Genomic DNA, 13,226 nt, shown 5'->3' on the forward strand with positions numbered 1-13,226 from the left:
CAAGGTAAAGGCATTAGATATACTTTTTAAGTGGTGGTAGCGGTAGGATCTTTACCTTAAGCACTTTAATCTCTTTCTTATGCACTCTATAAGTGATAATCCTTGCCAACTATCCATCCACACTCAAGGAAACAATTTTTTGCAGTGAGAATCGCAAAACATTTTGATAGCAAGTAGGATCTAAATTTTTTTACCGTAAACATGAGTGGAAGCATCATGAATTTTGCTTCTGTGTAGCCTTTCTCCAAAGCATTCATGACCCTACTAGAAAAGTAGATGAGTTGCATCGTGGTACTGTGGGAATCTTATTGTAGCAAAACAACACCAATTGTTTGCTTTCCAACAGTAGAGCTAACAAAGAATGTGTACTCCCAACTAAGAGGCCCGAGTGTTGGTAGTTCTTTTTATTTTTGCAAAGCTCACAATTGTGAATGATTGAATTATAATGTAACCAAGAAATATACAAATTAGCCTCAAACTCATGTCGAGCCTTAAGGTGCAGATGTTTACATCAAAGCCTAATCAAAAGTACCTAGCAGGGATTTCATTAACGTAATCACGATCGGGTGATTACGTCAATAACTCTTGTATTTACACAAAAAAAATCACGTGATCACGTTAATTGTTAACGTGACTTTGATTTTGACCTGCAAAAACCTATAGAGCCAGTTAGCCCTCCGAGTTTTCCATTTTTCCCTGCGGGGCCCGCCGGGTATATGCAATAGCCCAGTGGGCCCGTAGGGAAAATGAAAACTCCCGACGGAAGTAATTATATATAGTAAATAGTATGCTAACCGCGATCTTTTAGCTAGGCAAATCCTTGGGGAGTGTATCCGAGTGCTGGGTATAGTCATCTCCTTGTGAATTGACCTAAGGTTACAGAGTCACAGGTCCTTTTTTTGGGCCGAACGTGATTCTTAATTTGGTAACCACTTCTAAAATTTTTTAATTTGTTTACTGGCATAAAGGTACGAAACCAAAACAATTGAAAACTTGGAGAATCATGCTCATTGAGAAGAAGCCATTGGTCCAAATGAGGGTTGTAATTGGTTTTAGAAGATGAGCATATGTAAATGACGAGTCGATAGTCAAGGGTCAGATGTCCTATACTAGTGTACCGGGCATATAAAGATCCTTGAAGTATTGCATTTGAGTTGATTTACACTTGTCACTCCACAATATAAGAGCTATAATCTTTGATTGGGTTAAAATAGCTTTTTTATATTGAATTGGTTGCATGGGTGGGCTACAATCCTTCACTGGGTACAAGTAGTCCTCAATTGAGTAATTATATTGAAGATTTATTTGCATTAGTTCATGCATTGGTTTATACATAGAGTGCATTATGTATTACGATAGATTATTAGTGCATGAAATGACCAATCATATATTTTATTGCTTTTGTTTGTTTTTTTGTAGCAAATGAAATTAGATGTGTTTTATTGTTTGCAAATCAAAGTGGACATATAAATAATCATTATAATAATAATTGCATAGAGAGATTATAGCATTGTTATAGTTATTATGCCATGCATAGACTACATTGCAATGTGTATGGTTGCTCACAATATAGGTGATTGATATGTGGATTGACTAACGTGCATTGAAAATCTCATATTGTGCATCATGGTTAATTTCATATTGAATGGCTTTTAAATTATAATATATATTGAATATAAGAAAAATGTTTCAAAAACTGAACATATTGTTCTTTTGTCTTCAGTTTTAATTTAAAAGCAATGGAGCAAAATGTGGGCATAAGTCGTACGAAGAAGCCAAAGAATAAAAATGCTCCTGGCAAAGAGTGGAATTATGCTCACATCACAACATATGCGGCCGATATATAGAGTGGCAATGTAAATTTGTCACACAACAAAATCAGGTGGTGCACCACGTAATAGGGATCATTTTCTGGGTAGCTCTAAAAACAGTTGTAAGAAATGTGAACATCCTCAGGCACCTGCAGTTGCAAAGCGATTGAGAGAAGAGCTCGCCAAAAAGGGTGGCAAGAGACAACAGATATATATCTCTATGGCTTTGAGTCAAGAGTTCCCAGAGCCAAATATTAACTCCGTAGATCCTATAGTGACGTTAACTAAATTGGAGAACAACCTGCGCAAGGAGAGGAAATTCCAGGCAGTGTTCTTTTTAAACGTCACAATGAAGGTGGACTTTGTCAAATGCGTCAAAAATCATTACATCAAAGCTTTCGAGTGCAGTCTCTAGAAGAAGCACAAACTGCACTCGCCAAAGCAATGTTCTTTACTGGAAGTGCTTTGGTCATGATTGACAGCAATCATTGGAGGCTGCTTGGAAGAAAATCGGTGAGTTTGGTCGAGGATTTTCAGCTCCTTTTTATCACACAATAAGAAATGTTTTCTTGGACAAATGTTACATCGAAGTCAAAGAGCGTGTTGGCAAAATAATACTTGGGAATATTTTGCTTTCAGGATGTACGATTGTGAGTGATGGATGGTCAAATGTTCAGAGAAGACCACTGATCAATGTAATGCTGGTTTTTCCAAGGGGAGAAACGTTTATAAAAGCGATTGATAGTTCTGGTGCAATTAAAAGTGGCAAATACATTTCTGAGGTCTTGATTAATGTTATTAAAGAAATTGGTGTTGAAGATGTCGTTCAAGTAGTCATGGACAACGCAAAGAATTGTAAAAATGCTAGTAAATTAATAAAGAAGTGCTTTCCACACATTTTTGCTAATGATTGTAATACGCATAGCTTGAACTTGGTGCTGAAGGATTGGTACACTAGTGAAGAAACCACATGGTTCTCCAAATTAATTGATACAGCACGTCAGGTTGTGAAATTTATCTTGAAACGACAAAGAGTGCTCGATTTGTATAGGATACGCATGTCAGTGATGTTGAAACTTCCTGCTGAAACTCGGTTCTGCATACACTTTTATACCTTGGAATCACTTCTCCTAATAAATGCGTTGTGATTACACATTCAATTGTGCGACCTTTGATGAATGGCAGCTTGAGTAGAAAGAAAAAGTGAAAGATAAAATTACATGTCTACGTGGCAATGTAAACAAGGTTGCTTGGTGGAGGAGTGTAATGGATGCATACCATGTAGTGATGCCCGTTATGTTCGCGATCCACAATCTTGATCAAAGGGCGCCAAACTTGGGCAAAGTGTGAATGACATGGTGATCAGTCCAACAGAGTCTTGAAAATCCTGAAGAGCTAAAAGAGTCTGCAATAGAGAAGGAGTTGCGATTACCATTCTCTGGCAAACAACAAAAAAAATTTGCTAAGTATTTTCATGCAAGGTGGAAGAGCGCTCATAGTCCACTCCATAGCATTGCTTACATGCTCGATCCAGAGTATTGGAATTTAGATCTGATGTCCAATACAAAGGTGGTAAGCAATTTCTATCACGTGGTCAACACGTTTTACTCCAACGTTCAGGACCGAATTGATTGCATCAAAGAAATGCGTGCATTTAGATTAAAAGAAGGTCCTTTTGCGAATGATTTTGTAGAGGTAATGGCAAAAGAGCAACCTGCTTGGAAGTGGTGGATGATGAATGGTGGAGAGCATTACTCTACCTTACATCCCATTGCAATGAAAGTACTCACACAATTTGCAGCAAACTCAAGTTCAGAGAGAAACTGGAGTATGTACAAGTATGTTCACAGCACTATTCGCAACAGACTATTAGCAGACAGAGCAAAAAAGTTAGTGTATATGTTTTGCAACAAAAAGATATTGAATCACATCGAAAGTGCTGGCTACGAGGAGGAAATGCCAATCTGGTTGTATGATTGTCAAAATGAAGATGAATAAGAGTTCGATGTTGGTGTATCTCAATGCACTGTAGATGAAATAGAAGAGAATTTGATAATAGATGTGGAGGTTGAATTACAAGGAGAACCACAACACTCAGACTTAGAACTAGATAACAACTCAACTGATTCAATATAGCTTGAGAGTAGAACGAGTAAATGTCAAAAACCATTGTAGAAGACCTTGTATTCAAATGTGTTTTGAGTGATTACAATGCTTCATATTTGTGATAGTACATAGTTTGTCGATCTCAATTGTGTTGCCTTGAAGCAGCAAATTGCTCATCAAAAGTTTGTCGATCTCAATTGTGTTGCTTTGAAGCAGCAAAATTTCTCATCAAACAGATTTCTAATTGTGCTAGGGGTATCTTGGCGTGCTTGCTTGAATTTATATTTGTTTGCCATGCCAAACATAATATATATTCCTTGTGGAATATCTTGTGAACAGATTGCGCATCGACTACTATTTTTCATTAAAAAAATAAGACAAACTAAATGATAATAATGACCACATGTCAATGTATAATATCCACTCCATCCATCAAAATTCTTGTAGCAAACTGAACATTAGAAAGATGAGGATGCATCTGAAGTAGACGAGGGGATCAACTCCGGATGCATGACAAGGTGATTGATATGTGTCCCTTGTACAGGCGTTGGATTCACTCGTTGTGTCAGATTTTGAACGTCCTGACTTAAGTGGTGAATGCTTTTCTCCATCCAGACTTGTGAGGGAGATTTTGAACCACCTGACTTAAGCGGTGAATGCTTTTCTCCATCCGGACTTGTGAGGGTTGGGATGTCTGGGTGGCTATAGAAAGCCGTCTTATTTTTGCATCTTTCTCTGCCAATTTTGTCGTGTAAATATCCTTCTCTCTTTTTAACTGTAGGTCGGTGCCTTCCACTATCAATGCTAGCTCATCTCGGGTGAAAGTGACACAACTCTCCCTTAAATCATGAGTAGCAACAGTTGTCTCCTTTGACGAGAAGTCTAATGGTCGCTGTTGCACAAAGTGAACATATAACATTTTTGCAAAATATAGCGCAAAATCTGTATTATGCAGGGGATGGCCATAAACCTCCAAATACATATGTATATTATAGAAATGTTTAAATCGGATAAAATGATGGTGCAAGTTCAACAAGTGGACATTGGATAGGGTTAGGGTCTGTCTTTAAATGTTCTTTGAAAAATATCAACACATCAGAAGCATTCCTTCTTTGGTCCCGCTCTTTTAACGTCATCCAACAATCTATTTTAATTCGAATAGCCCTCATAACATCTTTGTCCGGGTGGTGAAAAACTTCTTCTGGAAAATAAACTTTTTTGGCTGCACTCCAAAAATCTATCAGCATGTCGAATAGTAGCCCAATGCATAAATGTTGCTCGCTTTTGTGTATGCATGTGTGCATTTGTGCATCATGGATCGTATAGTTCGGGAGCAATCCACGGTCGCTTAGCCATCTTAGCATTCCCTGCTCTTTGTGCATTCAAAACTGCTTTGTCCGACTGTGCGCTTGGATGCAGATAATTATTTGATGCGCGCTTAGCTGGTGTTCTGAGCATCATACCCCAATCAATGATGCCGATGCGGGGTTTATTGGTGCAAGTAAAGTCCAACATTATGTTGAACGGGTGCAGGTCACTGTGCACTATACCGGTCGAGTGGGTAGCCACAACGTCGTCAGTTAAGGCATGACAAATGGCTGGCATCTGCTCGATCACTGCTTTGATCCGCACCGTGTCTATCTTGCTTACAGGAAGATTTGCTATAGGCAATGACCTCCAGCTGTGTTGTAGCCTGTGCATGTGTCATCCGAACAATCCGTGAGCGAACGGTAAGCGACACATCATGTCGCCCACGGTACCCTCATTGTAGTATGGGAATATCGTGATCCAAGGAGCTTCTGTAGTAAACCCAATGCACCTAACAATGGAGGGGTGAAGCGTTTGTATTCCTTGCTCTATCTGAAAGCTGTCAAATTTTGCCTCACTCTAGCCCTTGTAACATTTTTCCACATATGTAATGTGGTTTGGAAAAAATGAGATGCCTGTCATGGTGTATAATGTGCACACACCAAAGGAGCTTGCTCCAATCCTCATACCTTCTACCAAGGCTTCGTGAGGGATGCCGACAAGATGAGCGCACTTTGCATTCAAAACAGTGCGCATGATTGTGCCGGTGCCGCTGGGATTGGATCGACCTCCCAAAGCTGCTTGCGCATCTTGGGCCATCTTCAATCTCTTGGGTAAGGCTGCTTGGTCCTACGCTTTCACACGCTTCATCTTTACCTTTTGTTCTTCCCACAATTTATCCTAGAGGATATCTTCCTTTAAGTCTCTGCAACATACTTTCATATTGCCCAACAATGTCCTGACCTTGTGGTAGGGGTCAAATTCTCGTATCCCTGTTGGAAGCAACAACTCATATTGGCCTTCAAGTCGCAACCTGCACTTTGTGTTATGGAATTGATATCTTATTATTTACTGTAGCTGACAGGTGGAAAAGACTGGACCGAGCTAGGCTTATGCGAATGTAAATATATATATATATTGTTCAAGTGCTCTTTTATGAGCTTTGGCCATTTATGACCGGCCGGCTAGTTTGTACTCATTTTGACCATTCAAGAAATCTATAAATTAAATACGTGCAAAGGGAAATGGTCACTCTTGCACGGGGGGAGATTGCACCCAGTGTCTGTGTACTTCTTCTCCCCTCTCCCCTCTTCTCTCTCGACGTGCTGGCGTAGCACTCCGCTCTAGGAGGTGCGCCTGCACGTGCTCTCTCGTTCTATCATGCTCTCTTTCTCTCTCTGCTCGTGTACAACGTGGATTAGGCGTCGTGTGATTCGAGGTATGCAGATTTAGTCGTTTATGTCTTGCTATGTGCTATTTTCAAGTATTTTTGCAGGGCAGCCAGGCTTTCGACTGTAGCAGTGGTATAAGAGCCTTAGGCTACGCTCCGACGATTTTAGGCCTAAAAATTTGATGAAAGCTAAGTTTCTTTTTCTTCAGTATTTTTGTTTCTTCCTAACTTTCATTGATTGAAGTTGTGTTGGGATTCATGTTAAACACATAAATAAGCCAACGATTTTTTTCTTCTTTTCTGAACTAGTTGGAGTACATGTGTTGATAGTAATACATCGAAATTAATGCTAATAATATCGATCGACCATAAGAAGCTAGATATATATATTTTATTATTTATGTATTCAAGGTAGTAGTGCATTAATCAGCATGACTGTTTGATATTATGATCGGACTAAGAATATCAACATCGATCAGTCTCGATACTTGGTTTTTTTTTTAAAGAAAAAAAAAACAGTCGACCAATTTTTATCATGAGTCTCTGGAAAAGGTTTTTTACAGAGATATTGGAAGGCTTTGACAGCATTGGATACACACTTGATTGGGCCAAACTACGAGGAAGAACGACTTAGCATCTAGATAACCACTGTTAAGATGTAGCGCAAGGATGAAGGTTAATAATAATAATAATAAATTCCATGGGAAAACAAAACTGAAAACTATAGGCTCTACATATTTGCATTAGCAGACAATTCGATGGACGAGAGTACGTGAGGAAGCATCACAAAAATAGGGATGGCAAGGAGATCATATAGAAGCAGGATGCAACTACAACATCGTAGGGAATAAAAGGAGTCGGCCATGGATGTCAGCTACTGTTGCCAATAGACAATGATGTCATCACACACAAAAGCACGTCTACAACAGCAACGCTAACGTGGAGATTGACTATTGCATATGCATGGCAATTACCTATTCCTCAGTTCTTTGTAATATCACACGTTTGCTACAGCCAGCCAATTCTTCTACCTACCCACTCACTCTCATCCATTGCTTTTCGACGAGTTCACTAGGGTTTGCATGCTCTCCCAAGAACTCACAGCTCTTAAGAATTCGATGGTGCAATGCTCGCTACTTATCTTGGCATGCAGAGGGCGACTCCATGCAATAACCTGGCCGCCAACCAATTTGTCATCTCTCCCTCTCTCTCACTGTCGCGGCCAGTAGAGCCCATATTTTTGTGGTCTACCAACCCACACACACACACAAGTGGAGGTGGGCGCTACTCTCTGCAGTTCCACTGTCTCTCTCTTCTACCATACTCACAACCACCCGTGCGGCTCTAAGCTAATCATAACTGATGTTTGCCAACCTTGGCCTTTCCAACTGGCACAAATGATAACCTCTCTCTCTCTCTCTCTCTCTCTCTCTCTCTCTCTCTCTCTCTCTCTCTCTCTCTCTCTCTGTGCATGCCGGACACAACAATGGCGTCCACCCGCAAGCATGCAGCCCACTTTTTTCCCCCCTGCTCTCTCTCTCTACATACAGTAGCAACTCTTCCCCTCGCTTGTCTGTGACTGGCGCTTGGACACATGTCGCATGAGCTGGCTGCTGGCTGGTTTCTCTCTCATAGTTAACTATAGCAATTGGTTATGACTGCCCACTGACGACGAGATGGAGGGAGAAACCCTAACTTAAGAGCCTGCACCTTCGCTGGACCTTAGCCATGCAGCACGCTCCCACCCACCTTCACATGCACTCAAACCCTCCCTCGTAAACTCTCCCTCTCTCCTCCGTCCCAAGGAAGCTCAACGTGCACCCACGCGAGAGATGGTTGACATTGTGACCAAGACGCTTGCAAGAGCGGGAAGGCACTTAGCGTCGCTCTCCATGTACAACAGAGCACCTATCTGTAGAGCCTCCTTTTGCAGCCTCTTCTCAGACCCTGACGAAGCCGCTGTGGGTGAAAACAATGAATACAAGCTCAATCAATATCACGAGCTCGTTGCCCTCATCACTGGCATATCCCGTGGACTTGGTCTCGAGTTTGGCCAGTACGTCCTCTTCCTCTTCAGCTCGTAAGATGCAGCAACCCACCAGGTGGATGCCACAAGCTACAACCTCTCATGCAGATCACCTTCCTCATCACTTGCCTCCACAAGCTCCCTGTCGATGGCTACCCCATCCTTTGCCTCGGGTGATCTCTCCATGGCAAACAACCAGTCCTATTTGCAGACACCATCAACCTCTTTCTCTCTCTCTTTGTCTCTATCTCCCCCAGTACAGCTAAGTATAGCGGCGGGCATTGACGGAGATCTTCTGCAGCCGCTGAAATACGGACAGCGCCGACGCCAGCCACCTCATTTAAAAATATATATATATTTATACATATATATAAATTATTTTGTACCCAGACATTGGCTTAGCTCCAAAATTATTGTTATGACTTTATTCCAGGCCTTTTGCCCGCGTTTAATATAACATTCAATTTCATTTCTCTCTCTCTCTCTTCCTCCTACCACTATGATTCCTTACCGGGGCGACCATTGAGGAAGCTCTTCGACGACCCCTGCCATACTTTCTGAGATGCACGCTCGTTGACGGGCACCCACGAGAATCGACAACGATGATGACGATTTTAGCCTGAAAAATTTAGGGTTTTCATTTAATCTTTTTTACTTTACTTCATTTTATTTTTTACCCAGACATTGTATAACGATTGTATTAGTAGGCCTGTCGAAGATGAGTAATACAACATTTCATTTCATTTCGCTCTCTCTGTCCCCCCCCCCCCCCCCCCCCCCCCCCTCTCGTTGTTGGGCATTGCCGATGATGATGCTGGCTTTTAATTCGTCAAGTCTTTCACTTTAGTTCATTTTAATTTTGTACCCCAGCATTGGAGTAGATCCCCAAGGATTGTATCTGATTGTTCTTATAGGAAATTTTGGCATTTTGAAAACTATTAATATAACATTTCATTTCATTTCTTTCTCTCTCTCTCTCTCTCTCTCTCTCTCTCTCTCTCTCTCTCTCTCTCTCTCTCTCTCTCTCCCCCCAACTAGTCTGTGATTCGTGCACACATACCTACAACCAAGGCAATTTATCAGCTCGCAATAGGTTACTACTAGGGCGACATCTCTTCTGGTTAGCTTAGAGTTTTATTGCAATTGTCTTAAAATTGAGTTATATATATTGGCAATGAGAACACTCTAATTAAGAATGCTTCTCAAATTTTTCTTAATTTTTTAAATTTTATTTTTGTGGCTTTCTACACACACTTGTCAATTACGCGCGCACATTCACACATTTTATTTGAATGTCTTAATAATACGCAAACTTACATTCCCTGCTTGATGCATCTTTATCCTTCTATTCAAGCTAAGTAGACCTTTACTTTGTCAATTTTGAATGACAAGGGTATACCTCGTGTCGTCCGCGTTATCTGACTATCAAGGCATTATTTAGCCTGCTTTAAGTAATTTCTACAAGCTGTAGACTCGCATTATATCCACTACAAGTTTAATCGACAAGTTTAATTATGTGGTTTTGCGAGGCATTTTTTTTAATGCACAAGAAACCTCCATTCTCTTACATCATTTTATGTCTAACTAGAGATGCATGTCGTAAATGAAGGCTTCTAGGACAGAGCAGCTACGATAGTATTAATTTTGGGTTGATTATAATTCTCCCTCGCTTTCTAATCAATCCAAGGCTAATCATAGTAGATGTCTGTAAGTAATCAATGTCATTTTGTCTCTTACATTGGGCTATACGAGAAAATTGAATCTCGCTCCTATCTTTTATGTTTGTTTGTGACTCTAGATTGATCTATGCTATTAAGTTCGAACTGCAGAGTTTTTTCTCCCCAAGTTGTCTCTTACATTTTAGTTTCAACAAGATTATGGATCACTTTTTATTTTGTCTTCAGAATTTCATTTCTTTTTAACATTGCCGTTATCAAGTCTAGAAGACTGTACGTTCTCATTGTGCAATCACCCATTCAAATCGAATCACATTCTAGATAGGAAAAATATTCTTTTATCTCTTGGCCAAATTATTAACACATTTTGGATTTGTTAACTATACTTTGGTGTAAGTTTGATAGTTGCAGCTTTCTCTTAATTGTGCCTCTCTCCACACGCACACACTGGTGTATAACTTTTCAAATCCAGTATACCATCCAGGTATAAACACCCAATACCTCCTTGGTTTTCTTTTAAGCTATGAACCTAGCCATTTCTCATATTATGGCCTGAGTTTTGCACTAATTGGAGTTTTTATCGAGAAAATTTAATATTCAGCTTTGTAGATACTCACATGAGCTGAGATACTTTGCAAACAGTTTGTGAGTGATTTGGTATACTCCAAAGTGGTGTCAAAAAGCTAGCAGCCATTTTTTCTTTTATGTCTTGCCTTGTCCATTGGTCACATGCACACAGATTCGCCGACTTAGGCAGTGTGTCAATGCTCATCTAGTGCAGATTCGCCGATTTAGGCAGCACAACAACAAACTACAGATTCACACTTTTTGAACTTATGTCAAATGCAGATTCGTTGATTCAGGCAGCATTAGTGCAGATTCGCCGATTTAGACAGCACGTCATATTGGTGTAGATTCGCCGATTTAAGCAACACCAATCACAGAATCATGCTGCAGTGGCTGGCCACCATTGCAACTGGTATGATTTTGTTACCCGGGTACATAATTGATTTGGATTTGGACTTATACTGTGGAATTGGAATTGGATTGGGATTTGGTCTCTGGTGATTATTATGACAGTGTTCATGTGATGAGACTTGACATTATGAGATTGATGATGAGTGTGACCAATGATATCCTGATTCATCAGGATATGACATATACTGCTTATTCTAGTGGAATGGGACACTAGAATAGGTAGTATGTGGATGACGGCAGGCATAAGCAATGTTGTCTAATTTTATGGATTTTTCTTTTACTATTTGATACAGATTTCTAATCCTTGTTTTTGACTAGTATTGTTTGCAGATATTTATCTTCGCAACTGAGGACAGTTGCTTTCCAACGGAGAGGTATGTTATGGAATTGATATCTTATTATTTACTGTAGCTGACAGGTGGAAAAGACTGGACCGAGCTAGGCTTATGCGAATGTAAATATATATATATATATATATTGTTCAATTTATTATTCAAGTGCTCTTTTATGAGCTTTGGCCATTTATGACCGGCCGGCCAGTTTGTACTCATTTTGACCATTCAAGAAATTTATAAATGAAATACGTGCAAGAGGGAAATGGTCACTCTTGCACGGGGGGAGATTGCACCCAGTGTCTGTGTACTTCTTCTCCCCTCTCCCCTCTTCTCTCTCGCCGTGCTGGCGTAGCACTCCGCTCTAGGAGGTGCCGCTGCACGTGCTCTCTCGTTCTATCACGCTCTCTTTCTCTCTCTGCTCGTGTACAACGTGGATTAGGCATCGTGTGATTCGAGGTATGCAGATTTAGTCGTTTATGTCTCGCTATGTGCTATTTTCAAGTATTTTTGCAGGACAGCCAGGCTTTCGACTGTAGCACTCTGTGTCCTCCCGTATAGCGCTAGTGATGTCTTTGATGTAGACATCGCTTTCACTAATTTGCTGTATGCGATCAGCTGCACATGATGAGATTGCCAAAATACATTCTTTACGAATGGCAAGCATAATAAATTTCTTTTGATCTGGCATCATATTTGCGTTGGACAATAAAAAAACAGCATATTAAATACAAATTCATGGTTGCGAATGACACTAACGCTCTCACACTATCTCAGGTAAACTCTTAACCACCACTTGAAGACTTTAACAAATGGGCAAGGAAATATTGAGAAAAATTGAAAATAATCTTCACTTAAAATTGCAATCTGGTACACGTGTAAAATGCAGTTCAAACAAGTGGTTTATAAGAACTTAATTTAGATCAAACAATACATGTTAACAGTCTGGCACATTTCAACATATATTGAATTTTTAACTTATATTTTTCTCCGTGCGCACATACTAATTCAAATAAAGCACACACCGACTTAAAAACTTCAAAAATATTTAAAACATTGGAAGTATACAAATTAGACTAGCAAATTGTATTCACACACTTTTTTACATAGAATTTATGTAAATGTAGGAATCAAAAAACGATGATAATTGATGCTCTTTAGAAAGATACAAAAGAATATTTAACATGCAAATTGTGTGCATTTAGATTTTTTACAGAGAATTTATGTAAATGAAGCATTAAAAATAGCGATAATGCTTGAGAGTCCTTTAAAAAGATTAAAAAAGAATATTAAACATGTAATTTGTGTGCAAATACTTTTTTACATATAATTTATATAAATGGAACATTTAAAATAGCGATGATTGATGAATAAAGTATTCTTTTGAATATGATTAGCTAGTATATAATTTCAAATGGACAGTTAAAAACAACAAAAATCAAACAATTCATACATTTTGTATATGAAATACTCTTCACAACCGCGTTACCGACCAAGTATTTCATATACTTAATACTTAAAAAATTAACTGCACATGCACATACAAACTATATGACGTTCGTACGGCCGGGTTAACGACCTGAATGCTACATTTATGCA

The sequence above is a fragment of the Adiantum capillus-veneris genome, chromosome 1, assembly GCF_014529385.1.
Source record: "Adiantum capillus-veneris isolate H3 chromosome 1, ASM1452938v2, whole genome shotgun sequence".
Classification (NCBI taxonomy): domain Eukaryota; kingdom Viridiplantae; phylum Streptophyta; class Polypodiopsida; order Polypodiales; family Pteridaceae; genus Adiantum; species Adiantum capillus-veneris.